Below are 13,164 nucleotides of genomic sequence, written 5' to 3'. Positions count from 1 at the left end.
TGCTAGCTTTCCAGAATTACCAACCGTACCTTTAACAGAGGCAGCGTTGTAGACTGCTTTGTGTGTGCCTCTGTGAGGCCATTAAATACACGATATATGAACTGAGAATTACTTTCTCTGTTTTATTGATTCATGCTATTCTGCCATTTTTTAATTGTCTTGTCATCTCCTAGGGTCATATCTCACTTGAATTATGCTACACTGCCCCCATGAACTGTGGTGGTACTGCTCCATTTCATCTGTATCCATAGGCTTTTACAAAACATGCACAAATACAGACAAAATGAACGAAGAGTACAAACACAGGGCTCTGTCTACATATTGAACGTTAAGCATAAATGAGTCTTTGGCTGTAACTAAATTTGTATATGTTGGTTTGTCACGTTGGTGAAAAACATAAAGTCACCGTGCAAGTGATGGATGGAGAAAGCATTTTAAGGCGTAGTTTATTATTTTATGTTTGACCATACAGCACACAGATATATGTGGATCGTCAGACAACCGTCTCTGGACATTCATACAGGAAATTGTCTTCCCAACAGTCAGCCTAAGCATTTATTAATGAATTTTGTGAAATATTCCATTAAGGCACCATAGATATCAGGGCCAGAGACAGATGCCTTTAAAGAAAAGCATCTCTATCTTTAGGGAAAGCACTGCTCCAGCATGTAAAATGTTGCAGAAATGTAGAAAGATGGGTGGCAGAATTGCAGAGTTGAGACTTTTGCATACTTTTAAAGCACAATATTCTGTCTTATTCCATGCTGATGTCGTGATAGTATGACATTTTTAAGGGTCAATACAATAACTGCATAAGGTTAATTCAAATTTGTTGGTTTGGTTATGGCATTAATCATTGTCAACACCTCAGTAAACACACTCAATATAGTTGTTTTTTTTTTCATTCATGTCAAAATTTTTTTCATTTATTCATTTAGCTATGTAGCGCTTAATTGTGTGATTGTTGACATAAGCCCACATTTATTCATACATTTTCACTTTCCCTGTTGAGATATGCCATCACATCAAAAAGAGGCAGTACGGCAGGAAAATCTGTTACTGCTATGTCTCTATGCCCAATGTAAATGGGATACCCAATAGTCTGCTTCTTTGCCTGCATTTCACATAAGTTGTCTCAGGTGTATGTTTTATGGTTTGTTCTGTGATTCGTTTGGCAAACGTCACACACACAATCGTGTGTGATTACTGATATGAGTATTTCTTAGGTGTGTCATTATGTCTTCTCAGCTCCACTTAATTCTGGTCTCTCAAGCATATCTGTCTCTTTCTTCTGACTCTTTTTCTTTTTTCTCTCTCCCCTTTTTGTTCTGTGGCTGGTGGCGGCAGGGAACTTGCTATGCATTTCACGTTGAACTCAGAGTATGTTGCTATGGTGGTTGCTAGGGATTTAGCCCAGAGTGACGTGGAAAGTCCAAATATTAAAGGTGTCCTTCTGATGCAGAGGCAATAGAAGCTGAGAGGAATGAGCAATCGCCTCAGAGAGAGTATTTTTTCCATGTGCCCTTTCATTATCATGCCTCTCTCTTTTGAAATATCAGAATTGATTTTCAAAACACAAGAAAGGACTGCATATAAAGGCACAAGCCACGGCAAAAGAGAAGAACACTGCCTCTGAACATAATGCTTGTTCATTAATTTTCTGTTTTTGGCATGTATGCACGGAGCATTCTCTGCATCCTCTTAAAACCAAACACTTTAACTGTATCTGCTAAAATGACTAGATAATAGCAAGTAACCTTTATTGTGAACAAGGGCTAGATAATTTGTAAAAGTAATTCTTCATTTTACCTCCAAGTAGGGTCATTCTTATAATGCAGTGTTTGATTTTGAATTGAAATAATGTCCTTGGGATGTACAGCTAGACAAAATAATGGGAACATCTGAAAATATGTGAATATCAAATGCTAGAAAAGGAAGATGGGCCAACCTGTTATTTAAATCCTTTATCTCTGGCTTTAAGAAAGAAACAAGGAAGAATTAAGTCTATTTTTCACTTAGCACCATGAAACCCCCTTTAAAGGTTAACTGATGTTTAGTTCTTTTCATTAGATGGATCTTGGAAGGCATCTGACCAGCATGCCACATCCACATTTGGTATGCTGTGAAAGAACAGATGCGACAAAACTCTTGTGTGCGCAAGCTGCATGTGACTGATCTCTGTTTTTGCACACCTGTTAAACAATTCTTTTCTATACATGATATTGTGCTTCTCTTGAAGAATTTATGTTTTGATGGATTTGGTGACTAAAGTTCAGATCAAGTTCATTCTCACAATACTGAATATATTGTATCTCAGAGTTCTTTTCAAGACAAAACGTGGTATTGACAATGTGTTGCTGCAGTATGTCTTTTGTTGTGTAAAATGCTGGAATTTCATAAGAAAGAAGACCAACTCAACCGAGAAGGTAAACATTCAAATAAGCATAGTTGCGGTTGACTTGTATGTCATGTATCAGATGATCAGATATTTTTAAAATTATTTTGTCATGGAAACAGTTATGCCCGGTCACATGTGCGTAGAAGATACCATAAAATCAAAAACAAGCTAAAGTCCAAGAGTACCAGCGTCCAACATGCATATTTTCAGACATTAAGAAGAAAGAAAAGAAAAATGGAGCAAAGCGACAAACGCTTTCTACATAATCATAATCATTATGGAAGACAGAGTTCATGGATTACTCACTAAGGCATTTACTGTGTAGCACTAAAAAGCCTAAATAAATACTAAATGAGCAATCTATCTTGCCTTCCGTCCCAGGCTTTTTTAACAAAATTGGAAAAGTTAAAACACATCAACATTAAACAGCCATTTTAGCTTTTGGTCATCGGCGCACCAGAAAATGTCAGGGTTTAGACAAGCTGTTTCATGGAACATTAACTCTTTTATGTCATTATATAGATGTTATGCATGTTATGTTATGCATGTTATGCATGTTATGTTATGCATTTGGATGTTTCATATATATCATGTCAGCATTTCTAAAGTGATTTAGTTCACATTACATGAGCTTCTCAATGAGTTCTTTTTCTGATAAGCAAACTTTTTTCAGGAAATTTATGGCCATAATAACTATTTGGATAAAGCCAATAAACCAAAGTGACAAACCTCTTTCTATGCAAAAGCAACATTTAAAGCTATTTGTCATTATTAGCTATTTGCTAGCCAAGACCACTGTTGTTAACAAAGCTCAACTTGACTCTTATTCTCTAACAAACCAAACCTTGAAAATATCTCAATATATGTTTGGTTTTTTTTTTAACCAAATATCTCCATCAATTTAGCGATGATATTGTAGGGTTGACTGATGGTTCACAAACTTTTTTTTACAATGAGATTTTTAATAGGAAGTGGGTAAAGGGAAATCACTTTACTGTAATGCCTTTGAAACCAGGAAAAGACAACATGATTTCTACTCTCATATTACAATGTCGATATAATATTGACATATGTAGCCCAGCCCTAGTTTTCATTGATGAAAACTGAAAGAACTGGCCTTCCGGCAACTCTAAGGCATATTTTTCATCTTTAAAAGCATTTACGTTTGGTGGTGTCACCACAAAGTGGCTGAATTGCAGCATTATAATGTTTTAAATCTATAGAAGGCGGCTTATCATGACCTTCACTGCTAAATTTGTTCACTTAATTGTAAGTTGTTGGCTCTTTAGCTATTACATAACTTTCTTCACATTTTCCCCAGACCTTAATCTCTGTTATTATCTTGTAAATTAGAAACAAAAAATTCATAGTTAGTGCCATTGATGCTTTGCCAAGACTGTTTGCTTTCCATAATCTATTTGATTGGATGTTTGCGTTCTCCTACGTGCTTTTCTGTCTGTGACTGACTGCCCGATATGAAGACTCATTAAGCCCGTGGCAGTCAGTCAGTAGCAGCCTAAATGATAATGTCCAGTGCCCAACTCAAGAGCTCAAGGCCTGAGGAGAGAAAGACCTGCCCTGCCCTTCCTCCCACTGCCTTTTGTAATGCCTTTCCCTGTCTTGCAGTCCACAGCTGTAGCAGCCATCACACAACCTCAGGCAGGCTAGTTAGCCCTGAGAAAAGAGCCTGAACCCCCGATCAATAACTTTAGTCTTGTCTGCCTAATTGCTCATTGGTCGACATTGGAGCCAGACTATATGTAAGTGCATGTTCCCCCGAGTGATCGACTTCGGCTCTATTTCCACCACTTCCCGCCCAGTGTTGGGCTCACGGTCTGCCCCTCTCTCTTCTCTCTTTTCTCCTGTCCTCGCCTCTGTTCACCCATGTTCGGAGTGGAGAAAACCTGACCTAATCGTCTTCTTCTCAGTTACCTCTGCGGGATGAGACCATCCAGAGACTCCAAAGAGATGTGTTGCTCCCTCACCAGGCCCGTGACTCTCAGGCTGCTCAGGTAAATATCCGGGTTTAATGACGAACAGGAAGATTAGCCAGTTACTTTCGCTCGCAATTTCAATGAGCGGCAGGAAATTAGCCGGTGTCGTTTGGGGTTTTCTGAGTGGCTTATTATATGATCTAATGCAGACGCACTTTATGAGCGTGGAGCAGAGTATGGAGAGGGCAGTATTGATTGTGCTCATTGTGAATTATGTGAATAGATAAAAGTGTGAGTGTGCATATATATTAGGCAATTATGCGCTCAGGTGCTAATGTAAAAATTCTGCTGAATAAATATGAAATATGCCTCTATCAGCATCCAACTTGTGTTCCCTCGACACTAGTCATTTGAGATGATAATTGGGATAGCATGTTTGCCTTTTTCTGATGAGACGAGATATTGTGATAGCTCTCCTCAGCCTGGATTTAAATGTGTATTGATCAGTGTGAGGCTCAGGAGCTCAAATCAAAACAGCAGTACAGCCCCCGCACACTTGCATATATTTCTGCCTTTGTTTTTCACATTATGTTTTGGGGAAATCTCACAATACTCGGACATTAAACGTCAGACACTGTGTAACATTAGAAGCTCATTTGTGTTTGTTCTGGCTCTCTTTTTCCAGTAGTAGTGTGCTAATGTCATGATTTAAATGAAGTATTGATCAGTTTAGGAGGGGAGAATAGAGAGAGAGGGAGCGATTGTGAGGGAAAGAAAGCAAGACCAGGGTTATCGGTGTGGATCGCATACAGAAAGAGAGTGCTAACGGATGAGACACGTTTTAAGCGATTCCGTGAAATGGATTTCTGCATAATCTGTATTTTTAATTCAGGAATAACCGCCAGCCTATTTTGTTTGACTTATTCTGAGAAGCAAAAACGGACATGGAGATGAGACAGTGCTTTGAGGAAGGCAGGAATGGAAATAACTGTCTTTTTTACTCTTGTTTTTTGTTGATTTCATGGAGTATTTGCCAGCCTGTATACAGATGGTTTAGGAATGGTTTGTCCTGATTCCTGTCTGGGTCTCCATCTTGTCTGGTTGTAATTCCTTCTGCAACGACGGCTCTGCAGCAGCTTCTGGCACACTGGATTAAAGCCTCCGTCCAAGTGAACCAGGAGCTAGGTCTGTTTGTCTTCCTCTTACTGTCCTCCCTTCCTTTCTCCCAAGCTCCCTCCTCTTCCTCTCTCTCTCATCGTCTTTGGCTCTCTCTCTCCCCCTCCATCCCTTCCCCACTTGTGATTTAGCACAGCGAGGTAGTATTAATTAGTGGCCTGTTTATTATTGTTGGCGCACTTATCGGGAAGGCAACTGTTGCCAGTTTGGAACGGTTTGCCGTTTGCTAGATGTCAAGCTACATTGCTGTGTATAATATAGCTGTCCTGCTTCAATGTTATCTTTTTTTTCCCCCTATGAAACATTGATATTTAACTTAAGTTGAATTGGTTATTTTATCACGTAACACTCATTTGTTGTCTTTAAACAGTAAATTTGTCAGTTTAAGTTTTTCAATTTTCAATTCATATTCATTATGTTCTTGTAGTTATGCTTAGGATTTTGTAAAAGTATGTATTTGGAATAGTTTTTATTAACAAGCACTGTGAAATCCTGTCCGAACTTGAAAGCATTGATTTCTTTAAAATATAAATTAATTTTGTTTTTCCCATGTTGGATGTCATCATCTGCATAGATTTACTATTCACCTGGTATTCATTTTATTGAATAAAGACCTAATCCTAGTCATCACAATAAGTCTATTGTTTGTATTTTGCTTGTGCAAACATTTGTTTTAAATAAGTATTTAATTAGAAAAAATGCACTTTATCTTCAGCAGTTGTCCTGGCACAAAATGAGATGATGGAACAGGACTCTGGCTGGCATTATTTCCGAGAATCTGCTCAGTAGGATGGGGGAACCATGGTGCATCTTAGCCTCAGCTACAGAGTGAGCAGGTTGGCTGCGCAGAGAGGATAGGCTCTGTGTACTGGATTGATTTTTCTCCTCCTCTCGCTGCCCTGCCTCCTTTTGTGGTTCAATAGCTGGACATCCAGGAGCAAGGATCTCTCAGTCGCTGCCTGATCTGCAGGAGAATTGTCTGGATCTCCAGAGGAACAGAGTCGCATGCAGAAACAGCAAAAGCAGCTTCAGAGCCAGACTCCGCAGGCCCAGGAGCTCCACAGTCAGGTATAGTGCTCACTGCTAGGCCCGGGGTTTTCCAGCAGGCCTCAGACTCATCATGCTGCATGTACCCATCCCAGTGCATTTGAGGCTGAACGCATTTTGAGGAGAACATTTAAAATATTTCCATCCCAGCATTGCTTCATATTGATTGAATTTAGGTTTTGCTAGTGCCATCTGATCTAGAATCATGCAGCTTGTGGGGTCACAGTAAAAATGTATATATGTATATTGACAACTAATTGACAGATGACCAGGAATGCAAATATAATGGCATTTACTTCCATTTGTCATGCACGTAAGGACACATATGTTGCACAGGAAAAATAAAGTGCACCTTACAGATGTGTAGGCGCGGATGTATGTCCACTGAGTCAACAGGCCGACACGTTCTGTATGACAAACAGGCACTTAGTCACATTGACAGGTAAGACAAACCCAGGATTCTGATGATTGATGATTCAGGTTTCCGACACATATTCAAAGAAAAAAAATGCTGCTTGCCACCTTCCCAGAGGAAAAAAACACTGACCAATCTGAATCCCTGACTGTGTTGATTGATGGTATCTGTGTCACCTGTTGCTAAGCCTCGGGGCAGACTCTGTTTGTGTTGTTCAGTCAGAACCTAAGGTGTCATCTCAGTCCCGCTCTCTCTGTATTGTTGACTGGAACATTCACAGTGTTGCCTTAGCTACTCTACGAATCTATGCTTATTTTATCCGTCTCCCTGCTGCTCCTCCAAACGTCATTGGCCATAATAATCCCCTACCATATTGCTCGCTTCTTACCCACTCTGATACTTGTTTAAATTCTCTGAGAGCTGCTTAAAGTAAATTATGTCAGGAGCTAATTTCAGTCAATGTCAAATTGTAAATACTCTAGAGCAATGTTATGATGAGCGCTTCTCATTAATCTCTTACTTGTGTCTTTATAGAGATGCATGCACCAAATAAGCATGAGAAGGAAGTGATGAACTTCTACAGACTGCAAATACCTGTAAGAGTTAGTGGAAGTAATGTGTCATTGGTAGGAAATTTGTCAGGACTCAAGAGGAGTGTACCATAAAGTCAACGAAGCCAGGCTTTCTTTGACTTAGCTAGCCTGACAAACCCTGAAGTCTTAGTCAGAGATAACAAGTATCACGAAGATACTTATCAACCTGTTAATCCAGGCTTTCCACACAGGCTCAGTGCGTGTACCCATAAAGCCAAATTACTCCTTCAGTGCGTCATTTGACTCTTAATTTATCGATTGTGTGCCACCTGCTTCCTATAATTAACAGACCTCAGCAAATCACGACCAAGTTTAGAATAATAATTCAAAGTAGGAATGTTTTGGTATGTAAGAGTTATAATGCATTTTATATGCAAGTAAATGTTATCCTGATTAATAATATAGTGCATTATAAATGCATAATGCTACCTGAGATTCTAAGGGAGGCGTCTTTTAGAGGCAGTGAGTGCAAATGGACAAAAGAAGTCTATAAACAGTTTCAGTAGTTTATTAAGAGCAAGAACAACCTAATAAAACAATAATCCTGCTCAGATTTTCTGCATCACTGATATACTGTAGGCTGATATACTGTAGACTCCCTTGGCAAGTGGAAAGATAAAAAAAAACTGGGGGGGAGGCTGGAGCCAATCCCAGCTTCATCGGGCGGAAGGCAGGGTACACCCTGGACAGGTCGCCAGACTATCGCAGGGCCGACACATATAGACAGACGACCATACATGCTCACCACGCAAATCACCTGAAAACTTTAAGCAACAGTTTAGCAGAGTATTCTTATTTTCCTGGCTTTATGTCTAATGTTACTGCGACCTACATGCTAACAAAGGTTTCAGAGAGGTTTAGGTGCATAGACTGAAAACTGATGTTTCAGAACATTTCCTCTTGTCTCTCATTATCCCCCTCAAAGCTTTGATGAATGCAGATATTTCTCACTGAAGCTTCAATACCCAAAACCTAGTATTCAGACCAGTCCTGCAAATACTTTCAATCACATACAGTGGATGATAAACATGTCAGATTTAAAAGACTTGTTCTCAAGTTTTGTATATGTATAATTTGGATTGTAATGTGCCATTGTTGAGTGTCATCTTCATATTTTTCTCTCTGCCATTTTGTCCTCAGCTGCAGTTAAAGGGCATCTGGAGGAAGAGAATGAAATACTGATGAAAAGGAGAATAAGCCCGAGTGGAGAGCTCAGGTCAGCCACATTCTGACCAGCATATTTTCAGGGATGCACACACTGTATTTACATACAAAAAAGCAATCACACCCAAAAGGGGACTCAGATCCAACATAGTGTATCCACTCTTACATGTCAAGGTCCAGGTTTAAGTCATATTTCTTTTAATGCTTAAACTTTGTAAATCTACAGTTGTTACTGTGCACATTGTTTTGTAATTTATGTTACCATGAGTGAAAACAGTACATATACATAGCTGTTTTTTAGTTATGTCGTTTTCCCTTACTACTATACCTACACCTTAGTGATTGTGGGCTGTAGCAGGTCATAAATGAAGTAAAGTATCTGGTACTCGATACCAGTAAGCTATCAACCTTAATAACCCAGTGCCAAGTAGTTTCAAAACTTCTCCAGTCCAACAATACCTGCGTATGATCCTTTTTGTACCCAGATGTAGAAAAAGATACCTAATTGTTTGGTTCTGCTTGCTGCCAATTACTGAAAGCGTTCTTGGATGTGACGTGTTATTGGCCCACTACAGCAGCAGCTACAACCTGTACAGTCTGTGGTGTGAAGTTAAGAGCCGGTAATTTAGCATGCCTAAAGTATAGCTATCCTTAACATGTGGCATCTGGTGGTGTTTTACATAACACATGATTGGTATTGAGAGAAAAAAGATATACAATGTAGCACTCAGTTGGTATCATTATAACATTTAGGATACTGGTATTGTAATATTTTAAAGGATACCCATCCTTACCTTTAATACAGTAAAAAGTTGAACGCATAATTAAACATTTTTTGCAGAACCTTTTATGTTAAAGTTATGATATTATGCACTGCACATTACATTATCATAGGATTTTAAAAAGTTTGCGTAAGTGAAATGTAAACATCAAAATGTATTTTCAGTTGATAAACAATTCTATTGTGTAGACAAGCACAAATACAAAGCAAGACGTGATTTTAGGCTGCAGTGCTAGTTACAGCCACGCCAGTGGACACAACAGGCAGTAAACTGGTGAGGAACAGCATTATTATCGTTAGTGAAAATTAGCACTAACAACAATGGCGCTTAATGCTAATGATAGCCCTTAATAAGCATCATAAATAACTAAAGTGCATTGAAAATTTAGATTAAAATCAGATTAGAATGTACAACTACAAAACTAAAATTGAATTTGTTAAAAAGTTAACTTTACTATTTTGTTATGTAATGCAATATGATAGACTTTCACCCTCAAAATAACTGAACAATAAATGACCAAGGTTTTTTGATAAACACGTCCGCCATACAAGCCTGCCCCGGCAAAATGTTTTGCTTATGTAAAAGTTTGGAGTGGCCGTGGCCTCTGTCCCTGAATGCTTTAAAATGTTGGGGAACCATTGTGAACTGAGATATAATTGGTAATTTTTGGGCCTTTCTTTCCTTTCTATTCCTTTGGTTCTGAATGTGATTGAAGGCCCTTTTCTCACACATTAACAATACAAAACTTTTGATGGGCATCAATTTATTGCAGACCTTCCACACTTTCCTTAATTGTTCAGCCATTACTAATACTCAATGTGCAAAAAATCAAACATATATCCAAACAATCTCTATAGGCAAACAATACAGTTCAATAAAATAGGTCATACTAAAGCACTCAATGCTTGTCTTAAACTTCTTTTTTGAGCTTTGCATTTTTATAAAAAGCCTTTTACAAAAAGTCAGTTTCTCAGGTTTCTGGCCCAATAGATATGTCTCAGTCAATTGTGCTTGCTGTTATTATAAAGAATGGGAGTCCAAAGACCAATTCCAAAATAATGCCCCTGCCTTTGGAATGAGATATTCAACAATCACGAGTGTAATGTTTTTTTCATTTACAGTACTTTGACCATGGTCTGCATGGTTATTGCTTCATGCGTGTTCTGATACTTTATGTCTCATTTCTAGTTGTGAGTTCCCTTTTGAAAATTTTTACCTTAAATTGGACGAAAGTAATTTCTAGTTGGCAATTCTCAGGACAATAGGTGATAGATAGCTAACATAAATATGCTGAGGGAATCATACGGGAATGTATAATGTTAAGAATGAGGAAATATAGTGGGGGGCAGCTGAACTTATTTCTCTGGATTTTCAGAACTGGAGGTGGACCTTCATCGCAGCTGGTCTCACTCTTGGGAGTATTAGAGGAAGAAAACAATATCACCTATCTTTATGTTTGGGGATGACCACGAATATGTTTTGTGTTAATGCGTGTTTCATACTTCGTTTTGTGTATAAAGGAATAGTTAGACATTTTGAGGAAGGAATCTCCAGAAAGTCACCATGTCCGGAAGAAGGAATTGTCCGTTAACCCCATAAAACCACAACTTGTTGTTTTTTAATGCTTTATTTTTTAAATATTGAGAGTGGTCTCAATATTTTATATAATTGTGACCCAAAAAATGAATAAGCATATTTCCCAAAATGAGAAATTATTCCTCAAAGTATGTATATTTGTCTGTGTGTCTGTCCTTCATATGAGGCAGTAATGACAGGAAAATGTTCTTTGCAGAGTCCAGAACAGGGCAGATCAGCTGCAGTGAGGCACAGATGTAAAAACCTGGAGGCTCATCCTGCCAGAAAAGGACACAGGACACCAGGAGTGGGTAAGACAACCTTGGCCTGATACCATACCCACGTAGAGACACAGGTAATCATTTTCTTGAGCATTTAGATTTATTGCATAAGCAAGTCAAAACTCTCAAACTGACATCAGAAATATTGCTGCATATTGTGTTGTATTATAATAAGGAGTAGAACGTAAAAACAGAATCTTGTCAGTTAGAATTCCTTCAGCTGTCAGTTAATTAGAATGAACTAGTATATCTAGGTTACTCAGATGATGAAATATACAATTATAATAATATATTTACTCTTTACTAGCCAGTTTTAGGCTATTTGCATGACAGCTGGATTCATGCAACATCATGAATTAAACAATAATCCATTTTTCATCTGGGTGGTGCCTTACGTCATGTGTAAGAGCGTTGTTTGTATATTCTCATCAGCTCTCATTGGGTCATCTCGTCATAATTTTTTGGATAAGCTAGCAAAACCATAACCTGAGAAGTTATTTATTGACCTAATCTTTGCCTTAACTTCAAGATTAATTCACAGGAGACCTCACACTACCTGTAATTTCAAATCATGATGATTAAAAAAAAAAAAAAAAAAAAAGGTGATCATCAGTTTACGAAGATTTGTTTAGATTTTTGCTCCTTGTACTGCTGGCCCAACTGCAACCACAGCTAGATTTCCCTGCAGATTTTAAAATGACTTTTACCTGACTGCTAATAAATTCTAAAATTGACCATCATGACATCATACTGAAACATATGTACAACTAAATAGTGCTAAAATATACTGACATTAAAATGGATTAAAGTAGCATATTATATACAAAACTGTAGAAAAAAAACAAATAATATATTCTATATACCTTCATACCTGACATGCAGAAAATACACTGATCTCATATTATATGTGTGTATTATTCAGTTTAGTTTGCCTAATTTTCTGCTTTAGAAACTTTAGAAATGATACTAGCCCAAACTTTAGTGACCAGCCATTTTCACTACACCAAAATAATTTGGGATTTTGGATCTGCATTCTTGAAAAGGCGCACGCATGTTATGTGAAATGTAATGTGCACTCAAAGGCAGAGATGGTCACAGATCTCGGCGGAGGATCCACTGCTACATCCTGCAAAACCATGCCCATCTAAGCGTAATACCAAGGTTTTTGGGTTTTGGAACAATCAGCATCTTGTGAGGAGCTACTGGCAGCTATGGGTGTGGTTTAGGTGTCTGACGAGACACAGAGCTGTGACTGTTCAAAACAACAGTGGCTATTTTCCTAAAGAGGTTTGCATAGATGATGCAATACCATTAGTTATATCAGAACTGGAGAGGTTTATTTTCATTGAAAAAAGAGCAAAGAATGGATGGAAAAGGCTTTGGCTTTTGTCCTGACTGGTTTCAGCTTCCGTAATAGACAAGATAGACAGAGGGTACATCCAATCACCTGCTAGTGTTTCTTATGCACTTTACCAAAAAGTTTACAATGGTGGCTTTTGGATGGTTTTGTGTAGCAAACTAGTGTCAGGTTAGGATATGTGTGCAGCATTGTAAACAGGCACCAGAACCCACTTTACAAGTATTCAGAGTTATTACTGTCTGTCTGTCTACATAGTGCACATACATTGTCTTGCATTAAGCCTAAGGTTTAATGCATTGCCTCTTTCTCAGGCACCCATTATAGCAACACCACATTATTCTTATTCACTGGAGGTTTAGGAAATTATATGTGAGAGAAAAGACATTTTGTGTGTGTGTGTTGGCAGAGGCAGATGTATATAGTTTTGCAGGCATACTGT

General features: G+C 38.3%; 1 protein-coding gene across 3 annotated transcripts in view; it reads left to right on the top strand.

Annotated features, from left to right (window-relative positions):
- Window positions 1–13,164, top strand: part of LOC121942405 (uncharacterized) — a 188,989-nt gene that overhangs the window by 116,056 nt on the left and 59,769 nt on the right. The window contains exons 1-4 of one of the 3 annotated variants that reach the window (XR_015776608.1): window positions 4,422–5,517; window positions 6,432–6,576; window positions 8,704–8,779; window positions 11,302–11,395. The gene's annotated coding sequence lies outside the window, so the exon portion shown is untranslated. Of the gene's footprint in view, window positions 5,518–6,223; window positions 6,577–8,703; window positions 8,780–11,301; window positions 11,396–13,164 lie in introns of those variants that run through there. The other 2 variants (XR_015776607.1, XR_015776602.1) reach the window with 2 other exon arrangements.

Source organism: Plectropomus leopardus, chromosome 1 (genome assembly GCF_026936395.1).
Source record: "Plectropomus leopardus strain MGB_pleo_1.0 chromosome 1, ASM2693639v1, whole genome shotgun sequence".
Classification (NCBI taxonomy): domain Eukaryota; kingdom Metazoa; phylum Chordata; class Actinopteri; order Perciformes; family Serranidae; genus Plectropomus; species Plectropomus leopardus.
This window is presented reverse-complemented; position numbering and strand designations above follow the sequence as displayed.